Raw genomic sequence first — 25213 nt, 5'->3', positions numbered from 1 at the left:
GAGCAGGGAATATCACTGAGGAAGGAACTGGGAAAGGCGCTGAAAGAAGAGCTGGGAATGTTGCTGAGGAAGGATCTGGGAATGTTGCTGAGGGAAGGATGTGGGAATGTTGCTGAGGGTAGGAACTGGGAATGATGCTGAAAGAAAACTGTGAATGATGCTGAATGAAAGAGCTGGGAATGGTTCTGAAGGAAGGAGTTGAGGGAAGGGTTTGGGAATGTTGCTGAGGGAAGGAACTGGGAAAGCTGCCAGGAATGATGCTGGGTGAAGGAGCTGGGAATAGTGCTGGGGGAAGGAACTGGGAATGATGCTGAAAGAAACAGCTGGGAATGGTGTGGAGGGATGGAACTGGTAATGGTGTGGAGGGGTGGAACTGGGAATGGTGCTGGGGAAGGAGCTGGGAATGGTGCTAGGGGAAGGAGCTGGGAATGGTGCTGGGGGAAGGAGCTGGGAATGGTGCTAGGGGAAGGAGCTGGGAATGGTGCTAGGGGAAGGAGCTGGGAATGGTGCTGGGGGAAGGAGCTGGGAATGGTGCTAGGGGAAGGAGCTGGGAATGGTGCTAGGGGAAGGAGCTGGGAGAGGAGCTGGGAGAAGGAGCTAGGAGAAGGAGCTGGGAATGGTGCTGGGAGAAGGAGCTGGGAATGGTCCTGGGGGAAGGAGCTGGGAATGGTGCTGGGGGGAGGAGCTGGAAATGGTGCTGGAGAAAGGAGCTGGGAGAGGAGGTGGGAATGGTGCTAGGGCATGGAGCTGGGAATGGTGCTAGGGGAAGGAGCTGGGAGAGGAGCTGGGAGAAGGAGCAGGGTGAAGGAGCTGGGAATGGTGCTGGGAGAAGGAGCTGGGAATGGTGCTAGGGGAAGGAGCTGGGAGAGGAGCTGGGAGAAGGAGCAGGGTGAAGGAGCTGGGAATGGTGCTGGGAGAAGGAGCTGGGAATGGTGCTAGGGGAAGGAGCTGGGAGAGGAGCTGGGAGAAGGAGCAGGGTGAAGGAGCTGGGAATGGTGCTGGGAGAAGGAGCTGGGAATGGTGCTGGGGGAAGGAGCTGGGAATGGTGCTGGGAGAAGGAGCTGGGAATGGTCCTGGGGGAAGGAGCTGGGAATGGTGCTAGGGGAAGGAGCTGGGAGAGGAGCTGGGAGAAGGAGCAGGGTGAAGGAGCTGGGAATGGTGCTGGGAGAAGGAGCTGGGAATGGTGCTGGGGGAAGGAGCTGGGAATGGTGCTGGGAGAAGGAGCTGGGAATGGTCCTGGGGGAAGGAGCTGGGAATGGTGCTGGGGGAAGGAGCTGGGAATGGGGCTGGGGGAAGGAGCTGGGAGAGGAGCTGGGAGAAGGAGCTGGGAATGGGGCTGGGGGAAGGAGCTGGGAATGGGGCTGGGGGAAGGAGCTGGGAATGGGGCTGGGGGAAGGAGCTGGGAATGGTCCTGGGGGAAGGAGCTGGGAGAGGAGCTGGGAGAAGGAGCTGGGAATGGTGTTAGGGCAAGGAGCTGGGAATGGTGCTAGGGGGAGGAGCTGGGAATGGTCCTGGGGGAAGGAGTTGGGGGAAGGAGAGGGAATGGTTCTGGGGGAAGGAGCTGGGAATGGTGCTGGGAAAGGAGCTGGGAATGGTGCTAGGGGGAGGAGCTGGGAATGGTGCTGGGGGAAGGAGCTGGCAATAGTGCCAGGGAAAGGAGCTGGGAGAGGAGCTGTGGGAAGGAGCGGGAATGGTGCTGGGAAAGGAACTGGGAATGGTGCTGGGAGATGGTGCTGGGAATGGTGCTAGGGGGAGGAGCTGGGGGAAGGAGCTGGCAATAGTGCCAGGGGAACAGCTGGGAATGGTGCCAGGGGAAGGAGCTGGGGGAAGGAGCGGGAATGGTTCTGGGAGAAGGAGCTGGGAATGGTGCTGGGAGAGGAGCTGGGGGAAGGAGCTGGGAATGGTCCTGGGGAAGGAGCTGGGAATGGTGTTGGGAGAGGAGCTGGGGAAGGAGCTGGGAATGGTGCTAGGAGATGCACAATCAATACTCGAGACCACGAGGAGTCATATCGATTCAGCTTTAATCAGATAGAACTGTACCCAGCAGCGATGTTACAGGAGTGAAGGCTGCTGGGACGGCATCGGTTCTGCCTCTCAGGGCGGGGCTATATACATTACCCAATGGTAGACCCCACGGTCTAGCCAATGGTCATTCACCTCTCAGGTACTGCAATGCCTGGTATTACCACATTCGCCCCCTGTTTAAAAAGGACCCAGCGGGGTGATGGCCAGTGTTACTGTCGCCTTTGCATGGTAGGACCAGGTATTGCAGGTAACGGAGAAAGTTCTTGTGTTGTTTATTTTTTTCATGGTGCTGCAATCAGACGATCGGGTGGCCTGGTCGTCCTTCTGGAGCGTCTAAGTTTCGGCGGCGATCCTGGTGAGGGCCCCGGCGGTTGTGACTCCGGGAACGTGGTGTCTTCCTCCCAGGCAGTTTCGTCACCCCTAGGTGGCGCTGTAGGAGCGACAAATGGGCAGGGTGGAGGGGCGCCTGTAGGGTGCGTTGGTGCCTGTTCGACGCTGGGTAGGGTTTCCGGCGGCAATACTGACCCTCCGGTCAGGTGCTGCGGGGGTGGGGGGTGGGGGGGGGGTAGTGGCTCGGGCGCGCGTGGGGCTCCGGCGGGTGCCAGGTCCTGAAGGGAGACCGTATCTTGGCGTCTGTCGGGAACGCTACGTAGGCGTACTGGGGGTTGGCATGCAGCCAACGGGTCCGACTTGTGCGCCCTCGCATGTTTCCGCAGCAGGACGGGTCCGGGTGTCGCTAGCCAGGTGGGGAGCGAGGTCCCAGAGGAGGACTTCCTGGGGAAAACAAGGAGGCGTTCATGAGGTGTCTGGTTTGTGGTAGTACAGAGCAGCGACCGAATGAAGTGAAGGGCCACTGGGAGGACTTCTTGCCAGCGGGAGACTGGGAGATTCCTGGACCGAAGGGCCAGCAGGACGGTCTTCCAGACCGTTCCGTTCTCCCTTTCTACCTGCCCGTTTCCCCGGGGGTTGTAGCTGGTCGTCCTGTTCGAGGCGATGCCTTTGCTAAGCAGGAACTGGCGCAGCTCGTTGCTCATACAGGAGGACCCCCTATCACTGTGGATGTATGCGGGGAAACTGAACAGTGTAAAAATACTTTGGAGGGCCTTGATGACGGTGGTTGTGGTCATGTCTGGGCAGGGGATGGCGAATGGGAACCGGGAGTACTCGTCAATCACGTTAAGGAAGTACGTGTTGCGGTCGGTGGAGGGGAGGGGGCCTTTGAAGTCCATGCTGAGGCGTTCAAAGGGACGGGAAGCCTTTATCAGATGCGTCCTCTCTGGTCGCGGTTTGCACTCCGGTTTGCACTCCGCGCCGATTCAGCAGTCCCTGGTGACTGTCCTGACCTCCTCGATGGAGTAAGGCAGGTTTCGGGACTTAACGAAATAGAAGAACCGGGTGACTCCCGGGTGGCAGAGGTCCTCGTGGAGGGCTCGGAGGCGGCCTACTTGTGCGGTGGCACAAGTGCCGTGGGACAGGGCATCAGGAGGCTCGTTCAGCTTCCCGGGACGGTACAAGATCTCGTAGTTGAAGGTGGAGAGTTCTATCCTCCACCGCAAGATCTTGTCGTTCTTAATCTTGCCCCGCTGCGCATTATCGAACATGAAGGCCACCGACCGTTGGTCCGTGAGGAGAGTGAATCTCCTGCCGGCCAGGTAATGCCTCCAGTGTCGCACAGCTTCTACTATGGCCTGGGCCTCCTTTTCGACCGAGGAGTGGCGAATTTCGGAAGCATGGAGGGTGCGGGAGAAGAAAGCCACGGGCCTGCCCGCTTGGTTGAGGGTGGCGGCCAGAGCTACGTCAGACGCATCGCTCTCGACCTGGAAGGGGAGGGACTCGTCGATGGTGCGCATCGTGGCTTTTGCGATGTCCGCTTTGATGCGGCAGAAGGCCTGGCGGGCCTCCGTCGATAGGGGGAAGGTTGTGGATTGGATCAGGGGTCGAGCCTTGTCGGCGTAATTAGGGACCCACTGTGCATAGTGGCTAAAGAAGCCGAGGCAGCGCTTTAGGGCCTTGGGGCAGTGAGGGAGGGGGAACTCCATGAGGGGGCGCATGTGTTCAGGGTCGGGGCCTATGACTCCATTTCGCACTACGTAGCCTAGGATGGCTAGACGGTCGGTGCTAAACACGCACTTCTCCTTATTGTAGGTCAGATTAAGGAGGTGTGCGGTCTGGAGAAATTTACGGAGGTTGGTGTCGTGGTCCTGCTGGTCATGGCCGCAGATGGTGACGTTGTCAAGATATGGGAATGTTGCGTGTAAGCCGTACCGGTCAACCATTCGGTCCATCTCACGCTGGAAGACCGAGACCCCGTTCGTGACACCGAAGGGAACCCTTAAAAAATGGTAGAGCCGCCCATCTGCTTTGAAGGCAGTGTACTGGCGGTGGCTATTACGGAGGGGTAGCTGGTGGTAGGCGGACTTGAGATCCACCGTGGAGAAGACCTTGTATTGCGCAATCCTGTTTACCAGGTCGGCAATACGGGGGAGAGGGTACGCGTCCAGTTGCGTAAACCTGTTGATGGTCTGGCTGTAGTCAATGACCATCCTATGTTTCTCCCCGGTCTTTACCACCACTACTTGAGCCCTCCAGGGGCTGTTGCTCGATGACCCCTTCCTTCAGCAGCCTTTGGACCTCCGACCTGATGCAGGTCCGGTCCTGGGCACTGTACCGTCTGCTCCTGGTGGCGACGGGTTTGCAATCCGGGGTGAGGTTCGCAAACAGGGAAGGCGGGTCGACCTTAAGGGTCGCGAGGCCGCAAACAGTAAGGGGGGTATAGGGCCCCAAATTTAAAGATCAGGTTTTGCAGATGGCACTGGAAATCCAGTCCCAGAAGGGTGGCTGCGCAGAGGTGCGGCAGCACGTATAGGCAGAAATTGCGGAATTCCCTGCCTTGGACGGTGAGGTTCGCGAGGCAGAACCCTTTTATCTGCACCGCGTGTGACCCGGAGGCCAGGGAGATCCGTTGTTTGATGGGATAGGTGACCAGGGAACAGCTCCTTACCGTGTCGGGGTGGACGAAGCTCTCCGTGCTCCCGGAGTCGATCAGGCACGACGTCACGTGGCCGTTGATGGCGATCGTAGTGGTGGCCTTCGCTAGCGTCCGGGGCCGACACTGGTCCAGGGTAACGGAGGCCAGCTGCAGCAAGGAGTTTTGGTCGGGCAGCACGTAGTCAGCCGTGCTGGGGGCTTGAGGCCCCATCTAAGATGGCGCCGGCCATGGATCGCACATGGAGTCCGGGGACGGGGACTCCGAAGATGGCGGCGGGGAGGAACAAAATGGCGGCGGGGAGGAACCAAATGGCGGCGCGCACTCCTCCAGCGTGGCGGAGGCCAGCTGCAGCAAGGAGTTTTGGTCAGGCAGCGTGTAGCCAGCCGTGCTGGGGGCTTGAGACCCCATCCAAGATGGCACCGGCCATGGATCGCACATGGTGTCCGGGGACGGGGACTCCGAAGATTGGTTCGGCGAGGGACAAAATGGCGGCGCGCACTCCTCCAGCTTGGTTGCCGGGGGGCAAAATGGCCACTGCTGCGGGTCGCACGCTGCCTGGAGGGACAAAGGCTGCGGTGCGCGTTGGGCCGACGGGGCTGGGAAAAAGGACTGCGGTGGTCCTTGGACAACCGGGACTTGAAAAAACGGCTGCGGTGGGCCTTGAACAGCAGGGACCTGGAAAAACGGCTGTGGGTACTCGCTGGATACCGCAGCCACCGCGCGGGCTAGGCAGTGGTCTTTCTTGCCGCACCCTTTGCAGGTGACGGTGCGAGCTGGGCAGCGCGCGCGCGGGTGATTCGCCTGGCCGCAGAAGAAGCAGCGTTGGCCGGTGGCGATAGCGGGGCTCCTTGCCGCGCAGGCCTGCGGAGTTAGCGGGTAAGTCTGCGGGTTAAGCAGGTAAGTCTGGGGGCTGCCGCGGCGGGGTGCTACGCAGCCCAGGGGGGGGCGCGGTGCGCTCGGGGGCGTACGCAAGGGCGTTTTTGTACGCCACGTCCATGGACCCTGCCAGGGCCCGGGGCTCGGTGAGGCCCAGTGTGTCCATTTCGAGGAGCCTTCGGCGGATGTCGGGGGGAACCATACCTGCCACGAAAGCGTCTCGAATTAAAAGTTCGGAGTGCTCGTTCGCCGTCACCGCTGGGCAGCCGCAGTTTTGGCCCAGCACTATCAGTGCCCGGTAGAAGTCTTCGAGTGTCTCATCTGGGCTCTGCCGTCTCGTTGCCAGCAGGTGACGGGCGTAGACCTGGTTCAGTGGACGAATGTAATGTCCTTCCAGCAGCTCCATGGCTTTATCATAGTTCTCTGCCCCTTCGATCAGGGGGTAGATCGCCGGGCTGACCCGCGAGCGTAGGAGGTGTATCTTCTGCCTTTCCGTGGGGGTGTTGGCAGCCGTACCGAGGTAGCTCTGGAAGCACGCCAGCCAATGCTTAAAAATCGCGGCGGAGTTTTCTGCGTGAGGGCTGAGCTGAAGGCACGTCGGCTTGATGCGGAGATCCATCCTTCAGAAATACTTATCTGATTAAATTGATACACAATCAATACGCTTGAGTCCACGAGGAGTCATATCGATTCAGCTTTAATCAGATAGAACTGTACCCAGCAGCGATGTTACAGAAGTGAAGGCTGCTGGGATGGCATTAGTTCTTATACCCCGCCTCTCAGGGCGGAGCTATGTACATTACCCAATGGTAGACCACGGTCTAGCCAATGGTCATTCACCTCTCAGGTACTGCAATACCTGGTATTACCACAGAGAGGAGCTGGGAGAGGAGCTGGGAATGGTGCTGGGAGAAGGAGCTGGGAATGGTCCTGGGGAAGGAGCTGGGAATGGTGCTGGGGGAAGGAGCTGGGAATGGTGCTGGGAGAGGAGCTGGGAATGGTCCTGGGGGAAGGAGCTGGGAATGGTGCTGGGGAAGGAGCTGGGAATGGTGCTGGGGGAAGGAGCTGGGAATGGTGCTGGGGGAAGGAGCTGGGAATGGTGCTGAAAGTAGCAGCACTGGGAGCACATTTGTGCCTAACAAACATGGGGGAATAGACCTGACCCTGAAAGCACTGGCTATCATAGGCAACATGGATGAAAAGCATCTACGCACATGCTTTGCGAGTTCCAAGTTTTGAAAGGAAACCAGGAAACCGGTACCAGCTGTAGCCACCTGGGTTGGCCACTTCCCGACTTTAAAATGGAGATCCGCTAAGAATGCAGGGAAATTCAGTCAAACGCAGGGAAAACAAGCAGGTGCAAAGTTTCCTGTATATCAGAACTTGCAGGAACCCAGACAGCACTGAAACTAACAACCATCTACATATTTATGAGCGATCCCCGGGAACAATTGGAAACAGTTAAGATAAACAAGGCCAAGCCAGACTCCTCGGCGCCAGCAGGAGCCAAGACAAAGGAAGGCCAACGGACACTTAGGAACTGCCCAGCGATCAGGGAACAGCTCCAGTATTGGAGGAATCGATCCAAGTGATCAGAACTTAGTCCAATCACTTGGAACCAAGTACGGGGTCCGCCCAAAAGGGCACGAAGCCCCTGGGGACTATAAAATAGAGTCCCCAAGTTCAATTTGTCCTTCTTGGCAGGGCCTCTCAGCAGCTCGAAACAACCCTTGACCGTGACCTGCCTAGCAGCTGCACCAACCAAGTAATTATCCAGTCAACGCACGCTACGAGATAGGCGCTCCTAGCTACCAGTCTATACCAGCTTTGAAGCCTGCAGACTCAGAATCGAATGAAAGGCCATTTGTTCCCCTGACCTGGTGGGCCAGTTCCAAAGCTAAGTATAGGCCTCTTAGTGTTAGAGATAGTCTAGTAAGTAGAGTTTATACATGAGTAGTGATTGACTGCGTAGAATAAATGTGTTTTGATTTGAAACTTACTAACTGGTGTATTGAGTTATTGATCAGCACTTAGAACATAAGTACATAAGAACTAGGAGTAGGAGTAGGCCATCTGGCCCCTCGAGCCTGCTCCGCCATTCAATGAGATCATGGCTGATCTTTTGTGGACTCAGCTCCACTTTCCGGCCCGAACACCATAACCCTTAATCCCTTTATTCTTCAAAAAACTATCTATCTTTATCTTAAAAACATTTAATAAAGGAGCCTCTACTGCTTCACTGGGCAAGGAATTCCATAGATTCACAACCCTTTGGGTGAAGAAGTTCCTCCTCAACTCAGTCCTAAATCTACTTCCCCTTATTTTGAGGCTATGCCCCCTAGTTCTGCTTTCACCCGCCAGTGGAAACAACCTGCCCGCATCTATCCTATCTATTCCCTTCATAATCTTATATGTTTCTATAAGATCCCCCCTCATCCTTCTAAATTCCAACGAGTACAGTCCCAGTCTACTCAACCTCTCCTCGTAATCCAACCCCTTCAGCTCTGGGATTAACCTAGTGAATCTCCTCTGCACACCCTCCAGTGCCAGTACGTCCTTTCTCAAGTAAGGAGACCAAAACTGAACACAATACTCCAGGTGTGGCCTCACTAACACCTTATACAATTGCAGCATAACCTCCCTAGTCTTAAACTCCATCCCTCTAGCAATGAAGGACAAAATTCCATTTGCCTTCTTAATCACCTGTTGCACCTGAAAACCAACTTTCTGCGACTCATGCACTAGCACACCCAGATCTCTCTGCACAGCAGCATGTTTTAATTTTTTATCATTTAAATAATAATCCCTTTTGCCGTTATTCTTACCAAAATGGATAACCTCACACTTGAACTTGAACCTCGTGGTGGTATCATAAAGATACCTGGCGACTCTAGAGCAAAGGTTATAAAACAGAGCAAATTAAGTAAAGACACAACGAGCAACAGAGCGGAATACAGGGCACGGACTGCATGAATGGGTAAAAGTTTCCCGAAAGAAGCAAATAAGCACAGATACTCTCCACCAAAAGAAAAAGCATTGAGATTTCACCCGACTCCAACAGGTAATTGAGAAACAATCGATCAGCTTATCAGTCTAATATTACAACATGCATTATTTAACTTACTCATTGGAATTCCAATGGTCACCAGGGTCCCTGCAACCAAAATGCCCAGTTAATAATTGCACATATCCTGTAACCTGTATGTTATGTTCATAAATAAATATTTGCCTGGTCATTTTTAAAGGTCAACAGCACTAACTTTGTTGAGATTTTATTCCACACATCTATTATCCTGTCTTGCTTGAGGCCTTCCACTAGTAATGCAATCAAAGCCTTGGTTAAAGAACCTAGTTAACTCTGCATTATCTATGCCTTTCATCATTTGAAAGATCAGAAACATATTCCCTCTCAGTGCTTCGCCCCCCCCCCCCCCCCCCCCCCCACCCCCAACCCATAAAGGCTGAATGAAGTTTAATCTTTGATTTACCTGGAGCAAAAAGTGCTGGCTTTACAAAGCTCAAGGAAGAGGAATTTTAATTAGGCAAACCAAACATTAAATTGCATTTATATAGCATCTTTAACACAATAAAATGCCCCAAAACACTTCACACAACATTATACTAGAAATATTAGAATAGGTGGCTTAAGGTTTGGTCAGATGGGTTGGTTTTAAGAAGCAACTTAAAAAAGTGGGTTGGAGAGGTTTAGGGAAGGAATTCCAGCACTTAGTGCCTGAAAGTATAGCCACCAGTGTTAGGGCAATGAAAATCAAAGAATTTACAGTGCAGCAGGAGGCCATTTGGCCCATCGAGTCTGCACTGGCCCTTGGAAAGAGCACCCTACTTAAGCCCACGCCTCCACCCTATCCCCGTACCCCACCTAACCTTTTTTGCACACTAAGGGCAATTTATCATGGCCCATCCACCCAACCTGCACATCTTTGGGCGATGAGAGGAAACCAGAGCACCCGGAGGAAACCCACGCAGACACGGGGTGAAGGTGCCGACTCCGCACAGACAGTGACCCAAGCCAGGAATCGAACCTGGGACCCTGGAGCTGTGAAGCAACAGTGCGAACCACTATGCTACCGTGCTGCCCAAGAGGCCGGAGAACTCAGCAAGTTTGCAGGTCTGAAAAAGTTACAAGGACAGCAAGCACTGGATGGATGGTATTTGGGCTGCGTTGAGATACAGGCAGCAGGATTTTGGATGAGCTCATGTTTATAAAGAGGTGTAAACGATCAGGTTCATAGGGTGTGGTAAACTCCACTGGTTACGTGTATACGGTACTGCCACTGTACTACAGTCAGTACAGTAAATCCCGACCTACTGGCTCCACCCAGTAGGCTCTGTGTATAAAAGTGCTCTCTCCTGCGCAGCCTCCATTCTGGTTCCAGCTGCAGGAGGCTTAACATCTAGCGCAATAAAGCCTCAATTGTTCACCATTTCGTCTTGTGGTCATTGATGGTGCATCATAGGGAACAGACCAGACTTAATCAGAAGGTGACCTCATTTGCTGTCAACTGCATGTTGATATTTAAAAGTGATGCCCATCAACAGTGAAACCTCCTCACCCAATCGCCACTTTTGGTCCTTAGCACTCACCCACGGTGACCTCCTCCCACAGCCAGTCTTCAGCCTACTTGATTGGCACCTCATTCAAAAAAATCATAGAGTTTGCAGTGCGGAAGGAGGCCATTTGGCCCATCGTGTTTGCACAGACTCTAGGAGGGAGCACCCTACTTAAGCCCACACCCCGTAACCCAGTAACGCCACCGGCACAGTAGCACAGTGGTTAGCACTGTTGCTTCACAGTGCCAGAGACCCAGGTTCGATTCCCGTCTTGGGTCCCATCTGTGCGGAGTCTGCATGTCCTCCCTGTGTCTGCGTGGGTTTCCTCCGGGTGCTCCGGTTTCCTCCCAAAAGATGTACGTGTTAGGAGAATCGTACATTCTGAATTCTCTCTCTGTGTATCCGAACAGACGCCGGAATGTGGCGACTAGGGGCTTTTCACAGTAACTTCATTGCAGTGTTAATGTAAGCCTACTTGTGACAATAAAGATGATTATTCCATGGGGGAAGGCTGCATTTTACTGTTTGAGATCCCACTTTTGGATGAGACATTAAATTGAGGCCCCATTCCTACTGCGTTGACGACCTGGGTTCGAATCCCGGCCCTGGGTTACTGTCCGTGTGGAGTTTGCACATTCTCCCCGTGTCTGCGTGGGTTTCACTCCCACAACCCAAAGATGTGCAAGTTAGGTGGATTGGCCACGTTAAATTGCCCCTTAATTGGAAAAAAATAATTGGGTATTCTAACTTTATTTTTTTTTTAATTTAAAAAAAATTGAGGCCCCATCTCCTCTCTCAAGTGGACATAAAGATCCCAGGGCACTATTTCAAAGAAGAACAGGGGAGTTTTCCCTGGTGTCCCGGCCAACATTTATCCCTCAATCGACATCGCATCAGGAAATTGCATTGCTGTTTGTGGAATTTTGCTGTGTGCAAATTGGCTGTCTTGTTTCCTACATTACAACAGTGACTACACTTCAAAAGTACTTTAATGGCTTAAAAGTACTTTGCAAAAAACGAAAGTCATGGAAGGCACTATACAAATGCAAGACTTTCTGTCCTATTTATCACTCAATCGTTTAAAATATTTTAATGAAAATCACCCAGTTTCGCTAATCTCTCTACACAACCAGATCCTCGTCTCCTCGGCATCATCTCAGTGAATCCTCTCAGCGCCTTCTCCATTGCTTTAACATTCTTCCTGAAGTCATATTCGCACTGCAGCCGAGCTATTGCTTCGTATAGGTTTAACGTGACTTGGTTCTTTATGTAATCTATGCAACTGCATTGTAGGATGTTTGGACCAGGTTGATGTGTCAATGGATTTGAAAATATGAGTGACTCTTCACGCAGAGTTTGTTTTTCAAGCAAATACGTGTTCTCGGAGATTTTAGGAAGTTTGCATCAATGGGAGTGTGGACTCCAGTTCTGGGCACCACATGTTAGGAAATATATTGCAGGCATTCGAGAGGGTGGAGAAAAGGTTTGTGAGAATATTTCCGGGCTAGAAGCCTCAGTTACATAGATAGATTAGAGAAGTTGTAACTGGTTCCTGGGCAAGGGTGAGAGGTGATTAGCTAGAGTTATTCAAAATCATGAGGGGGTTTGGACAGAGTTGATTGGGGCCTGCAATGTGGGGCGCGATTCTCCGATCATGCGTAGTGGCGACGCGCCAACCCGCGCATGCGCGGTGGCCTTACTGAACGCTCTGGCCCCGACGCAACATGGCGCGGGGGTTCTGGGGCCATCGGAGGCCCCCCCCCCCGGGGACGGAGAATCGGCGCCAGCATCGGGGGGCGTGGCGCGGTTGCGGCGATTCTCTGGCCCGGCGCGGTTCTGGGAGAATCACGCCCGTGTTGTCCCAGAGAGTGGTGGAGGCAGCTTCAATGGAGGCATTCAAACAGAGAATTGGATTATTCGCTGAAAAGGAAGAATGTGCGCAGTTATGGGGAAAAGGCAGGAGGATTGGTGCTAGGTAGGGGGAGGTGGTAGTGTAGTGTCACTGGACTAGTGATCCAAAGGCCCAGAGTAATTCTCTAAGGACCCTGGTTCGAATAACAAAAGTCTGAACTTAAACATCCAGTGATCACACAAAACTGTTGTCGATTGTCGTAAAAACCCATCTGGCTCACTCATGTGAAAATCCACCATCCTTACCTGGTCTGGTCTACATGTGACTCCAGACACACAGCAATGTGGTTGACTCTTAAATGTGCAAGTAGCCAGAATTAGAGAGATGCAGGGGCATAAGACACGGATACTGGTTTAGATCTCAAGGGGACCTAACGTCACTCATCCAGTCCCGCTATTGGACACATGGAGAATTAGAGTAGGGCAATGTGAACCAACATCTGTAAAAACACTAAGGTCAGGCTACTTAAAGGGGCAAGTGACCAGTGAACGTAAGTAGGTATCTCAGGGTGATTTAGGTTCATAACAATCCCATTTAGAAATTTCGCATCCTCAGAATATCCCAATGAAGTACTATTTGATGTATAGTCAGGGTCACCATTGTGATATAGGAAACATGGCATCCAATCTGCACACAGCAAGATCCCAAAAACCGCAACCATGGTAATAGAACCAGAGAACCCAGCAATGCAGAAGGAGGCCTTTCGGCCCAATCAAGTCTGCAGCGGCCCTTCGCATGAGCAGTCTACACATGCCCACCCCACCCCCACATCCCCATCACCGTAACCTAACCTGCACATCCCTGGACACTAAGGGGAAATTTAGCATGGCCAACCCATCTAACATAACTTTGGACTGTGGGCGGAAACCGGAGCACCCGGAGGAAACCCACGCAGACACGGGGAGAACGTGCAAATGCCACACAGACAGTCACCCAAGGCCAGAATTGAACCCAGGACCCTGGTGCTGTGAGGCAGCAGTGCCAATCACTGTGCCACCGTGCCACCCTTAGTAATCTAGTGCCGCCTCTAGTCATCTAGTAATGACTAGATAATCTGCTTTTAGCGACGTTGGTTGGGGGATAAACATCGGTCCGTACACCGGGCGACACAGTGGTTAGTACTGCTGCCTCACGGCGTGAGGTCCCTGGTTCGATCCCGGCTCTGGGCCACTGTCCATGTGGAGTTTGCACATTCTCCCCGTATCTGCACGGGTCTCACCCCCACAACCCAAAGATGTGCAAGGTAGGTGGATAGGCCACGCTAAATTGCCCCTTGATTGGAAACAAAATTAAAACATTTTTAAAAAACATACACTGGGGCGAATTCTCCTGTTTTTCCCCAAAATTAGATCTTTTACACCTACCCGGGGTCTCTGTCTGTACAGCACGCCCTCTGTAAGCATTGAAGAATCAGGCTGGATTTTGTGCTCAAACCTCAGGAATGTGGCTCTAACCCACAACTTATAAAACTTTTAAAATTTAGGATTCAACGTGCTTTTTTCCAGCTGTACCAATTCTCCTTCCAGGGTTAGAGATTTATGTATCGCAACCCATTCCTGCTCCTCTATTCCTTTTTAGTCTTTTACCACTTAGAGTACAATTCCTTTAATCTATTCTTTATTCCTTAACCTTTACATCTTACACATTACTCTTCATCTTCAAAGAATTGCCTCTCATTTCTCTGCATTACACTTAATCTGACGTCTCCAATTTTGGGGATTATGGCGAGAGAAGCAATGGCGACATGAGGGGAAACTGCTTCACGCGGCGAGTGGTTAGGATCAGGAATGCACTGCCTGGGAGGGTGGTGGAGACAGATCCAACCATGGCTTCCAAAAGGTAATTGGATCATCACCTGAAGAGGAAAGAGGAAGAGGAAAGGGTGAAGGGCTCGGTTGGAAGATTGCAGAGGACCAGCACAGATGCAATGGGCTGAATGGGCTCCTCCTGTGCTGTAACCATGTTTAGTAAACATTTTGTTACATGTATTTTGCCCTCTAAAGACCTAAAGCTATGGTAAAATAAAACAATGTATTGCATGCAGGTGTATTTAGCAGCACAATGATTGTTATCTGGCTGGATTATATCCTCCTGTAGCAAACTTTTTTGAAAACAGGACAGAGACTGCATTATTGCAACAGCAACTCTCAGACATAAGCACCTGCTTTTGTCAAAATGTGCTTTGAAATCACCAGCTTGTATTTAGAAGGATGTTACCTGTGCTGTGGTGAGTTTCAAAAGCTTGAGACTTTGCATTTAATATGCATTCCAGCGTGGGGCATTGGTTTAAACTGGGGCGGGAAAGGGGTTGACTAAAAGAAGGAGGCTTTGCACAGGGTTTATACTCTGAAACTGACTACTTCATGGTTAGTTGCAGAGTTACAACAGATGCCCAGCCTCTTTAGCTTTAACCCTGCGTCTTTCCAGCAAGCAGCCGCTTTGTCGCAGTCCCGCAGGATTTGTTCTATTTTATCAATGTTGGTATGACTGTCGCTGGCTGTGAACTTCCCCTAATTATTCCTCCTGAGCAACAAATGTGTAATTTCTTCCCGACTATCCTCACCGTGTGGCAATTCATTGCACAGCCTCCTCCTCAGGGTCACCCCCCCCCCCAATACTTTAGAACAACATAATGTGCCAACTCCTTCACCCCTGAAGATTCAATGGAGGACTTTAATAGTCTGAAGGGGGTTTTATTTGGCACACAAAGAGGAGGCTGGATTATCCGCTGTCGGGATAGCTCCGTTCTGCCGGCAGATCAGGGCTTTCCCAATGGCGTGGGGCTGCCCCACAATGGGAAACCCCATTGACCAGCCGGCATTACGGAGCATCCCGGCGGCGTGCTGAACCAGAAATCTGGCACGGCGGGACAGAGAATCCAGCCCAAGGCGCTTCCACTTGGGGCAGGGTCCAAAAGTAGGGCTGATAAATCTAGTCACTGATAAATCTTTTTTTAAATAAATTTAGAGTACCCAATTCATTTTTCCAATTAAGGGGCAATTTAGCGTGGCCAATCCAGCTAACCTGCACATCTTTGGGTTGTGGGGGCGAAACCCACGCAAACACGGGGAGAATGTGCAAACTCCACACGGACAGTGACCCAGAGCCGGGATCGAACCTGGGACCTCGGCACCGTGAGGCCGCAGGGCTCACTGCGCCACCGTGCTGCCCTGTCACTAATAAATCTAATAGGGAATTGAGGAGAAATCTTTTTATCCCAAGAATGTCCCACCCCCGCAACCCAAAGATGTACAGGGTCGGTGGATTGGCCACGCTAAACTGCCCCTTCATTGGGAAAATGGGAAACTTGCCATCACGTGGAGCTGTATAGCATAAGGAGAATTACCCGAGGGAGAAAGGAATAGAACAATATGGTGATGAGATGAGGTGAGGTGGGCTAGTCAGGCAGTGGGAGGAGGCCCGTCTGCTAGTTGGGCTGATTGGCCTGTAAGCTCCATGTAATTCTTCGTAACCTTTCCCTTCCTCTTGCCAATAGCTAGCTAACCGATCTTCTTCATTCAACACACTTCCTCTCCTGTTCTTTTAAAACTTGGTCTTATGAATTATGGGCCTTGGGCCTTCATCAAGATTCCTCAATTAAAAGCATTCCTAAAGCTCCACAGCAATGACAAAGTGAATTTGTTTGGATTTGCTTGTGCTTTGGCGAGCAGCACAAAGAGCACCTCTCCCAGCTGCGGAATCTCTGCTACTGAGAGATGTAAACCTCATCACACTTGACAGTAAACGTCGGGCTGATTTTCCACACAGCGAGTGTGTGACCTACTTCAACACGTTTGTAGGTGTGCGGAGATTGGAGAAGACACCCTCTGTCATGGCGGCGCTCATCATGAAGGAGGGGAATCAACTGAGCTCCGAAGCCGTGAGATTGAGGAGCCGACTCAGATTTTGGTGCTATACAATAATAATCTTTATTGTCACAAGTAGGCTTACATTAACACTGCAATGAAGCTACTGTGAAAATCCCCTAGTCGCCACATTCCGGCACCAGTTCGGGTACACAGAGGGGGAATTCAGAATGTCCAAATTACCGAACAGCACGTCTTTCGGGATTTGTGGGAGGAAGCCGGAGCATCCGGAGGAAACCCACGCAGGCACGGGGAGAACGTGCAGACTCCACACCGACAGCGACCCAAGCCGGGAATCGAACCTGGGACCCTGGAGCTGTGAAGCAACAGTGCTAACCACTGTGCTACCGTGCTGCCCCTACAACTGGAGAGGTTTGAATGCCGAACTGAGCGCCACTCAGAAGAGTTTTTACCATTTAAGATTTCTGAAACCGAGGCCAAGAATTTCCTGGGGCCTCTCACATCTCTGCTGCACCTAGGCCGGAAGCGAAGTGAAATATCCATTTATATGTCTAAATGGAGACTTGGCTGCCCTTCTGCTTGGAAGCATCTCTAAGGAAATTGCATTAAGCAACCGAAAAACAACAAATTAGGTTGTTTTTGGCCTTCGTTGCATTGGATCACCAGATGTGACTCTCTATTCTGTCCTGTTAGCAAAAGTATGAAAATTAATGGAAAAGTTGCAGACCGATTAACATGAAAGATATTCCGCGGGATTCTCCGTCGCGGGATCCTCCGCCCCGCCGGCAGCGCACCCACATAGAATTTACAGTGCAGAAGGAGGCCATTCGGCCCATTGAGTCTACACCGGCTCTTGGAAAGAGCACCCCACCCAAGGTCAACACCTCCACCCTATCCCCATGACCCAGTAACCCCACCCAACACTAAGGGCAATTTTGGACACTTAAGGGCAATTTATCATGGCCAATCCACCTAACCTGCACATCTTTGGACTGTGGGAGGAAACCGGAGCACCCGGAGGAAACCCATGCACACACGGGGAGGATGTGCAGACTCCTCACAGACAGTGACCCAAGCCGGAATTGAACCTGGGACCATGGAGCTGTGAAGCAATTGTGCTATCCACTGTGCTACCGTGCTGCCGCAAAAATTAGATTTTGAGTTTGGGGCAGCATGGTGGTGCAGTGGGTTAGCACTGTGGCCTCTCAGCGCTGAGGTCCCAGGTTCGATCCCGGCTCTGGGTCACTGTCCGTGTGGAGTTTGCACATTCTCCCCGTGTTTGCGTGAGTTTCGCCCCACAACCCAAAAAGATGTGCAGGCTAGGTGGATTGGCCACGCTAAATTGCCCCTTAATTGGAAAAAAATGAATTGGGTACTCTAAATTTATAAAAAGAAAAAGATTTTGAGTTTGAAGATTTGTTTATATATCGTAAGAAACTAGAGCCGTCATTTCTTTTTATATTGAGAAAACTAAGCGCGCAGATCAAAGTGCAGGTCACCACAAAGGTCAATAGTAAAAGAGAGGCTGAGATAAATCAGGAGGTTAACATCTGGTGACTTCCTCACCCCTCGCCCCAAACCTGGAATTTAAAGCCCCAAATGTTGCAGGAAGAAGGAAAGGTGGATGGTGGCAAGAGATCCACTGTTTCTGGAGAAGAAAGAAGGGAGTTGGAGAGGCGGGGACGGAGAGCCGCAGAGAAAAGAAAATGAACTCAGGAATGCGGTTACTGCAAGTGAGACAGAGGGGAGGGGGAAGAGATAGTAAAATGAAAGGGTCTGGCAAACATCCAGGTACATCATTGTCAGACTGCACAGTGTCTATCACAGCCAGGCAGTCCTGGAGGATCAAACATCAAGCCCCTTGGGGGGGCCCCAAAAGACATCTGGAAAATCGGAATGAGCCCTCACCAGTTTGGTGCGCTCCATATTACAAATCTTGAGCCTAACCTAGGCCGCACTCTGGGCTTTGATGTGCAGCTCATCTTCACGAAATGCCTTTTGTTTTTTTAACAGGACAGTAAATCAAGTTCCTGTCTGTCGTGGCTAGTTTGTCCAGCTGTCCTGGTTGTGCTGAGCTAATCTGGCCCAACCCAGGGATCTGTCTTGGATGCCTTTGGCAGGCCCTGTGCGCTCAGTCAGATGTTTGACAATGCACTTAATGACTGAGCCACCAGGAGTCGTCACAGCATTGTTCCTACTAATCAACAACGGGATAAAGGAAGAGAAAGTGGCACTTATAGCTCCTCATGTCATCCCACACCAACAGGCCCAACTGCCCATGCACAGTCAGATCACACAGAGGTTCAGGAACTACTGATATCGAGCCAAAGACTGCGACCAGTTATTCCACTGCAATATTCCACAAATATGAATGAGGCGGACGATGAGTCGATCTATTGTTTTGGATGCTTATAGTCTGCCTGCATGACCCAAATTAGAAAGCAGACAGGCTGAGATGTTGATATGTTGCCTCTGTTGTTCATACGCATGGCCTCACGGTACATCCTGTTCCAGTTATGCCCGGAACTGTGATACCAGTTTTGAACCTAATTAAACAACTATTAATTGTGTGTTATTAACTCACAACGGAGAGCAGTGTGTTATTAACAAATCTGTGAATCGCGAGTTAGCAAAACTGTGACTGGCGAGTAATTAACTCACTTCTGTGAATAGTGTTTGAGTAGCTTTGTGAATAGTGTGCTATTAACTCACAATGCGCGCTGTGTTTTACCTCAGGAGGCCCCACATCAATGAAAACAAACTGCGCAGTGTATACACTTCAGTGGAGAAAGGCTCCACGCTAAATAAACAACAGGCCAAGCCAGCACCAGAGATCTGCGTGCTGTACAAATAGGTATTTGTCAAACAAAATGGTTTCAAGCGTGGAAAAGCTTTTCTTTCATTGCCCGCCAGCTCCTGAATCAGATCCTCCTCACTCCTGCCGCTGGCCGAGGGTGAAGTTACCCAATCTGTTGTTACTGGAAGGTTGACGACTTCTCAGATACATCCTGACTTTGGCAAATATTCCTTCTCTTAGTGCGTATGTGGCCTGGAAATGAGTGGGCGAATGGTTAACATGCTTGTACTGCACTGTTTCCCCAGCATTTTAGTGGAGCTGACCGATTTGAAGCAAGTGGCCTGTTGTTCGCCACTCCAATATATAGTACAAGATGATTAATGCCTGCATTAAAAAAAAACAGGATGAGGGTTTCATACAAGTGCATTATTCAATCAAATCAACAGCAGTCATTTCTAGGTCAATATCTCGTAAGTGATTTTTGGGTTTCTACATAAGAAGACATGATCCAGTGTATTGCTGACAGAGGAACTTGCATTTATTCACAACAAGCTCTGCCAAGCAGCTTGCTTTGAAATAGTGGAATGGGATCTTTTACATCCTCTGGGTTTCACGGCTCATTTGAAAGCTGGTACCTTTGACAATGCAGCACTCCCTCAGCATTGTACTCGGTGTGTCAGCCTAGACTGTGTGCTCAAGTTTCTGCAATGGGACTCGCACCTAGAACCTTCGAAACCTGAGGTGAGCATGGCTCCGAGGGTACGATTCAACTAATTGGCAACAAACCCATAGCGAGCGTGTTTAGCCAAGCGTCGAGAAACACAACGCGAGTCTCGTTGTATAAGAGGCGTCAGCGGGGAACGGGTGGCCAACGCCGCACATAGCCCTGTTTTGTACACTGCAGAGCCCCACTCGCCATAACTCCAGGGTAGCGAGAGATCCTCCAAAGCAACACACTTTGGGAGACTCCTTGCACCCCCCAATACCCATGCTGGGCACCCCTGGCCCAATCACATGTGTGCAAATGCCAATGTGGCACCAGGTTGGCACTACCAACACACCAAATGGACACCTTGACAGTGCCAGGCTGGCACCATCAAAATACCCAAGCACCACCAGCAGTGCCAGGGTACTGCCCTGCCCAAAGGGCGTGCAGCTAGGGGGCCTCTGATCCCCTGGGAGACCTCCACAAGTGTTGTATCATCTGAGTTCCATCTGCCGAGTGCTGAACAGCACTCACCCAAGGCCCCCAAGGCAAAGGGAATCAATCTCAAAGCCCCCGGTACCTCGGGAATCTGCACATTAGAGTGAGGCTGGCTGTCCGGCTCTCATATGCAGATTTGACAAAAGGTGACCTCGCCCACAATGGGCAGGATTTACATTGCAACATCTTGCGAGATCACGTTGGATCTCCTGAGGCGTTGCAAGCCGGGTGGATCCCGGGAGCATTGTCTCCCGGCATTTATCGGCCACAGTGCGGCGTGGCGAGCTGCCTTTCAGGTACAGCATGGTCATTGGATTATGGTGGTTGGAAGATATCCTTTTCTTTCTTTGGTTTGTTCTGTGTTAGTTGGTTTAACAACATTGGAAATAGGAGCAGGAGCAGACCATTCGGCCCCTCGAGCCTGCTTTGCCATTCAGTACGATCACATCTGATCTTCTTCCTCAGCCCCTTTTCTCACTCACTCCCCAGATCCCCTGAGAAACCTGTGCATCTCAGCCTGTGTTATTATTGTTGTCCTCAGTGACTGCACACCCACAACCCTCTGGGAACAGAATTGCAAAGTTTCAAAAGGTTCACCACCCTCGGAGTGAAGAACTCTCTCCTCATCTCAGTCCTAAATGATCAGTCGCTTATCCTGAGACTGTGCCCCTGCGATCTAGGTTCCCCACCCCAACCTCACAGTATCTACCCTGACTACCCGCTGCAGAATCGGCAGAGTAAATAGCTGAGGCTGGGGTTAAGGAAATCTGCCATCGTTGCACGTGGGCGCAGACCCTGGGCAAGCCACTCAGTTATATCAAATCACTACAAAGTCTAAAAGGAATGAATCTGGATGGGTTGCCTTCCGAACAGCACTGGTGGGTGTACCATACCATATGGAGTGCAGCGCTTCAAGAAGGCAGCTCACCATCACCTTCACAAGGGCAACAAATGCTGGCCTCACCATCTTGTGAAAGAACAAAAAAAAAACATTTGCTGCTGTCCAGTTGAAGTCAAGTAGGATTTTTGTTATTGTCCATATTCTTGTCCTTATGTCACTGCTGCGAGGGAGCCGGTGCCAAAACAAAGATTTCAGTGATGTGATAGGGTACTGTTTGCCCGTTCCATGTGTAATGAATAACAAAGAAAGGCTTGCGTTTACATAGCACCTCTTGTGACTACTGGATGTGCCAAAGCGCTTTGCGGTCAACAAAATACATTTTGAAGTGTAGTCACTGTGGTAATGGAGGAAAGGCAGCAGCCAGTTTGTGCAAAGCAAGCTTCCACAAACAGCAATGTGACAATGAGCAGATATTCTGTTTTTGTGATGTTGATTGAGGGATAGATAATGCACACAGGACACCGGGGATAACTCCCCAGCTCTTCCTCAAAGGGAACCCGTGGAGGGGCGGCGGGGTGGGGGGTGGGGGGGTGGGGGGGGGGGGAGGCGGGGGGGGGGGGGGGGAATTGTCGACATTGACGGGACTGGACAATCCTGCGAGCTCGAAGATGCAGACTCTGCACTGTATTATTCTCTGATTCTGTGAAGATCCTGGCAGGGCAGCACTCACAGGAAGATGGTGGTGTAGTGATATTGTCACTTGACTATTTACCCAGAGGCCCAGAGTAATGCTCTGGGGACCTGGGTTCAAATCCCGCCACTGCGGTTGGTGAAATTTGAATTCAATAAAAATCTGGAATTACAAGTCTAACGATGTCCTTGAAACCATTGTCGATTGTCGTAAAAAAACCATCTGGTTCACTAATGTCCTTTAGGGAAGAAAATCTGCCGACCTTATTTGGTCTGGCCTCCATGTGACTCCAGACCCACAGCAATGCAGTTGACTTAACTGTCCCCTCAAGGGCAATTAGGGATGGGCAATAAATGCGGGCACAGCCTGCGTCGCCCACGTCCCATGAACAAATTTTTAAAAAATTCCCTCAGTACTGCACCAGCATGTTTTTTTGTGTTCAGGTACTGGAGTTGGAAGATTTTGCAATTTAGAGGCAAGAATGCTACTCGCCAAGCCACAGCCAACACATATTAATAGCTACTCATTGCTGTTGAGTGATGGACTTGGCCGTGACACTTCCACTGTACGTTCAAATAGCCTGCCACACCCACTTGAAGGCTCGCACATGAATAATAACCAGTTGGGATGAGACACCAGAGGGCAGGTTGCATCTGTGGGCTCATATCCCAAATAGGAAGGAATGAATATATTGAAGAGAGTGGAAGAGTAAACTGCAGGAAAGAAATAAAGGTAGTGGCGAAACCACCCCTTTAAGCAAGAGCCGGTTGGTTATTTGTTGATTAAAACCAACATGCAGTTAAAGAATAACTGATTAATATGCCCATAAATTTTATACATAGGTAGCTGTAAGTATTTACTGTAACCATGGAGATACAAGTTAATCACCCACATTAAAAATGCTGCCGTGATGGCTTCAATGAATATTAATGCAATCTCAAGGGAACAATTGCAGACAGCAGATTTAAATTGAACGGGTTTGAGCAGTAGGAGGGACCGAGTTGAAGTCCTGAGGAGAAAATAGAGCCATAAACCCAATACCTAGAGTACTGTTCACAACCAAACTGAGTTGTTTTACGGTGCTTTTAACATGGCAAAAACACCCAGGCACACTGCGATGTGGGCAGGGCAGGATAATTTATGGCACAAATTACAAAACCGCGTTTATTTTTTTCCTTGTCGGTTACAGGGTACCAGTCACAATAAATATGTGAATTCTCTCTCTCCAACCCCCCCCCCCCCCCCCCCCCCCCCACACCCCCCCCCCCCCCCACACACACCAATGACCTTGTCCCTCCTCCCCAGCACCGAACCTGGGGCATCAGGCTCTAACCCAGGGTTGGGTCACTGTCCGTGCGGAGTCTGCATGTTCTCCCCGTGTCTGCGTGGGTTTCCTCCGGTTTCCTCCCACAAGACCCGAAAGACGTGCTTGCTAGGTAATTTGGACATCTTGAATTCTCCCTCTGTGTACCCAAGCAGGTGCCGGAATGCGGTGACTAGGGGATTTTCACAGTAACTTAATTGCAGTGTTAATGTAAGCCTACTTGCGACAATAATAAAGGTTATTATATTATATTATTATTATTATACAGTGCCCCTAAATATCAAATCAGCCCTGGTGTTGATTATGCCTGACATCTGAGCTCATCTAGCACTGTGCTGGGTCTTGATTCAGGAGAATACTGGGGACCAGGGCCGCCTAATCAGATGCTTCAGTTCAAACCCAAAGGGAGTGGCTGGCTGCCTGGCTGAATAAAAAGATCCCACGGTGCTACCTGACGAAGCAGAGGGAGTGTTCCGAGTGTCCCAGCCAATGCACCTCCCTCTCAACAAACACAACTAAGGAAAACAGGTTAACTGGTTAGACATCATCGTCAGTGTGCGCGGAAACTCACTGCCCACAGGATTCAGCGACAACACCTCAAACAAGCCGTGAACTCTGAGGAGGTTAAGCACGGCCTGATGGCGACTACACATCATTACAGTTCCTACAGCACAACGGCAGCTACACCCCAAATGTTTACTGCGTAAAGTGCATTTCGATGTCCTGAAAACGTGAAAAACGCAAACTCTTCCTGTCTAAACAAAAATACGTGCTTCTTTCTTTCACTGTTTGGCCAGCCCAACTAAATTCCTCAAACAAACCTGCCTCCCATTTTCTGGGATACTAACTTTTTTTTAATTAACAAGTGATCTACAGTAAGGATTGTTAAAAAAGAGAGCTTATAATTAACATGTCAGTCCATCAGGACGCTGCTTTTGCATCAAAGTTCCTACCTCCCCATCAGCACCTGATAAAACAAACGTGTTATTACTCTTTATTTGTGTGTAGGTGGCGACTTTGGGTTATCCAGGGCACATCTTTGCCAAGATGCTATTTTCTTCCTTATTTTTAAATGCTGCCGTTTTTTTCTCACCTGTGTAAAGTGAAATTCACTCAGCCGTTAAGGCCAGAGAATTTCTGAACCTGGAATCATAAAACTCCGTAGCCAACGAAACTCTGCCTCTTGTTCATTAAACCTGCTCCTTACAACTGGGACCATGGCTTCCATCTACCATCAGGCCCAGCCGCCTAATGATGCCACATGGGGACGGCCACAAGGCAAAGCAGTTCTCTTCATCGGTGCCCCCCCCCCCCCCCCCCCCCCCAACATGAAGCAATTCAATCCCTCCACCCCCAGTGCACAGTGGCAGCAGTGTGTCCCATCTACAAGGTGCGTCGCAGCAACTCTCCAAGGTTTCTTTGGCAGAATCCCCCCCAAACCTGTAACCCCCACCACCTAAAAGAACAAGGGCTGCAGGCACATGAGGACACCATCACTTCCAGGATGCCCAACCTGACTTGCAACTATATTGGCATTCCCGTCGCCACTGCCCCCTCCAAAACCTGGAGCTTACTCCCTAACAGCAATGCGGGCGTACCTTCAACAGACTGAGTGCATTGGTTCATGAGGACACCTCACCCACCTGTTGCTAACTTTTGGTTGGTTCAATTGGCTCTGTTTTATAACCTTTGCTCTAGAGCCACCAGGTATCTTTATGATACCACCACGAGGTTCAAGTTCAAGTAATGATCAATAACTCAATACGCCGATTAGTACGATTCAAATCAAAGCACATTTATTATACACAGTAAATCGCTACTCTTGCATAAACTCTAGGCTATTTCTATAACTAACAGGCCTATACTTAGCTTCGGACTGGCCCACCAGGTCAGGGGAACAAGTGGCCTTTCGTTCGGGTTCTGAGTCTGCGGGATTCAAAAGCTGGTATGGACTGGTAGCTAGGAGCGCCTATCTCATAGCGAGAGTTGACTTGAGACTTACTTTCTTGGAGGCCGCCAGACAGTTCACTCTCAGAGGTTGCTTCGCGTTGCTGAGTGACCCTGTCAAGAAAAACGATTTGAACTTGGGGGCTTTATTTTATAGTCCCCAGGAGCTTCTCGCCCTTTGGGGCGGACCCCGTACCTGGTTCCAAGT

Source organism: Scyliorhinus torazame, chromosome 16 (genome assembly GCF_047496885.1).
Source record: "Scyliorhinus torazame isolate Kashiwa2021f chromosome 16, sScyTor2.1, whole genome shotgun sequence".
NCBI classification, from domain to species: Eukaryota; Metazoa; Chordata; class Chondrichthyes; order Carcharhiniformes; family Scyliorhinidae; genus Scyliorhinus; species Scyliorhinus torazame.
Note: the sequence above shows the minus strand (reverse complement) of the source record.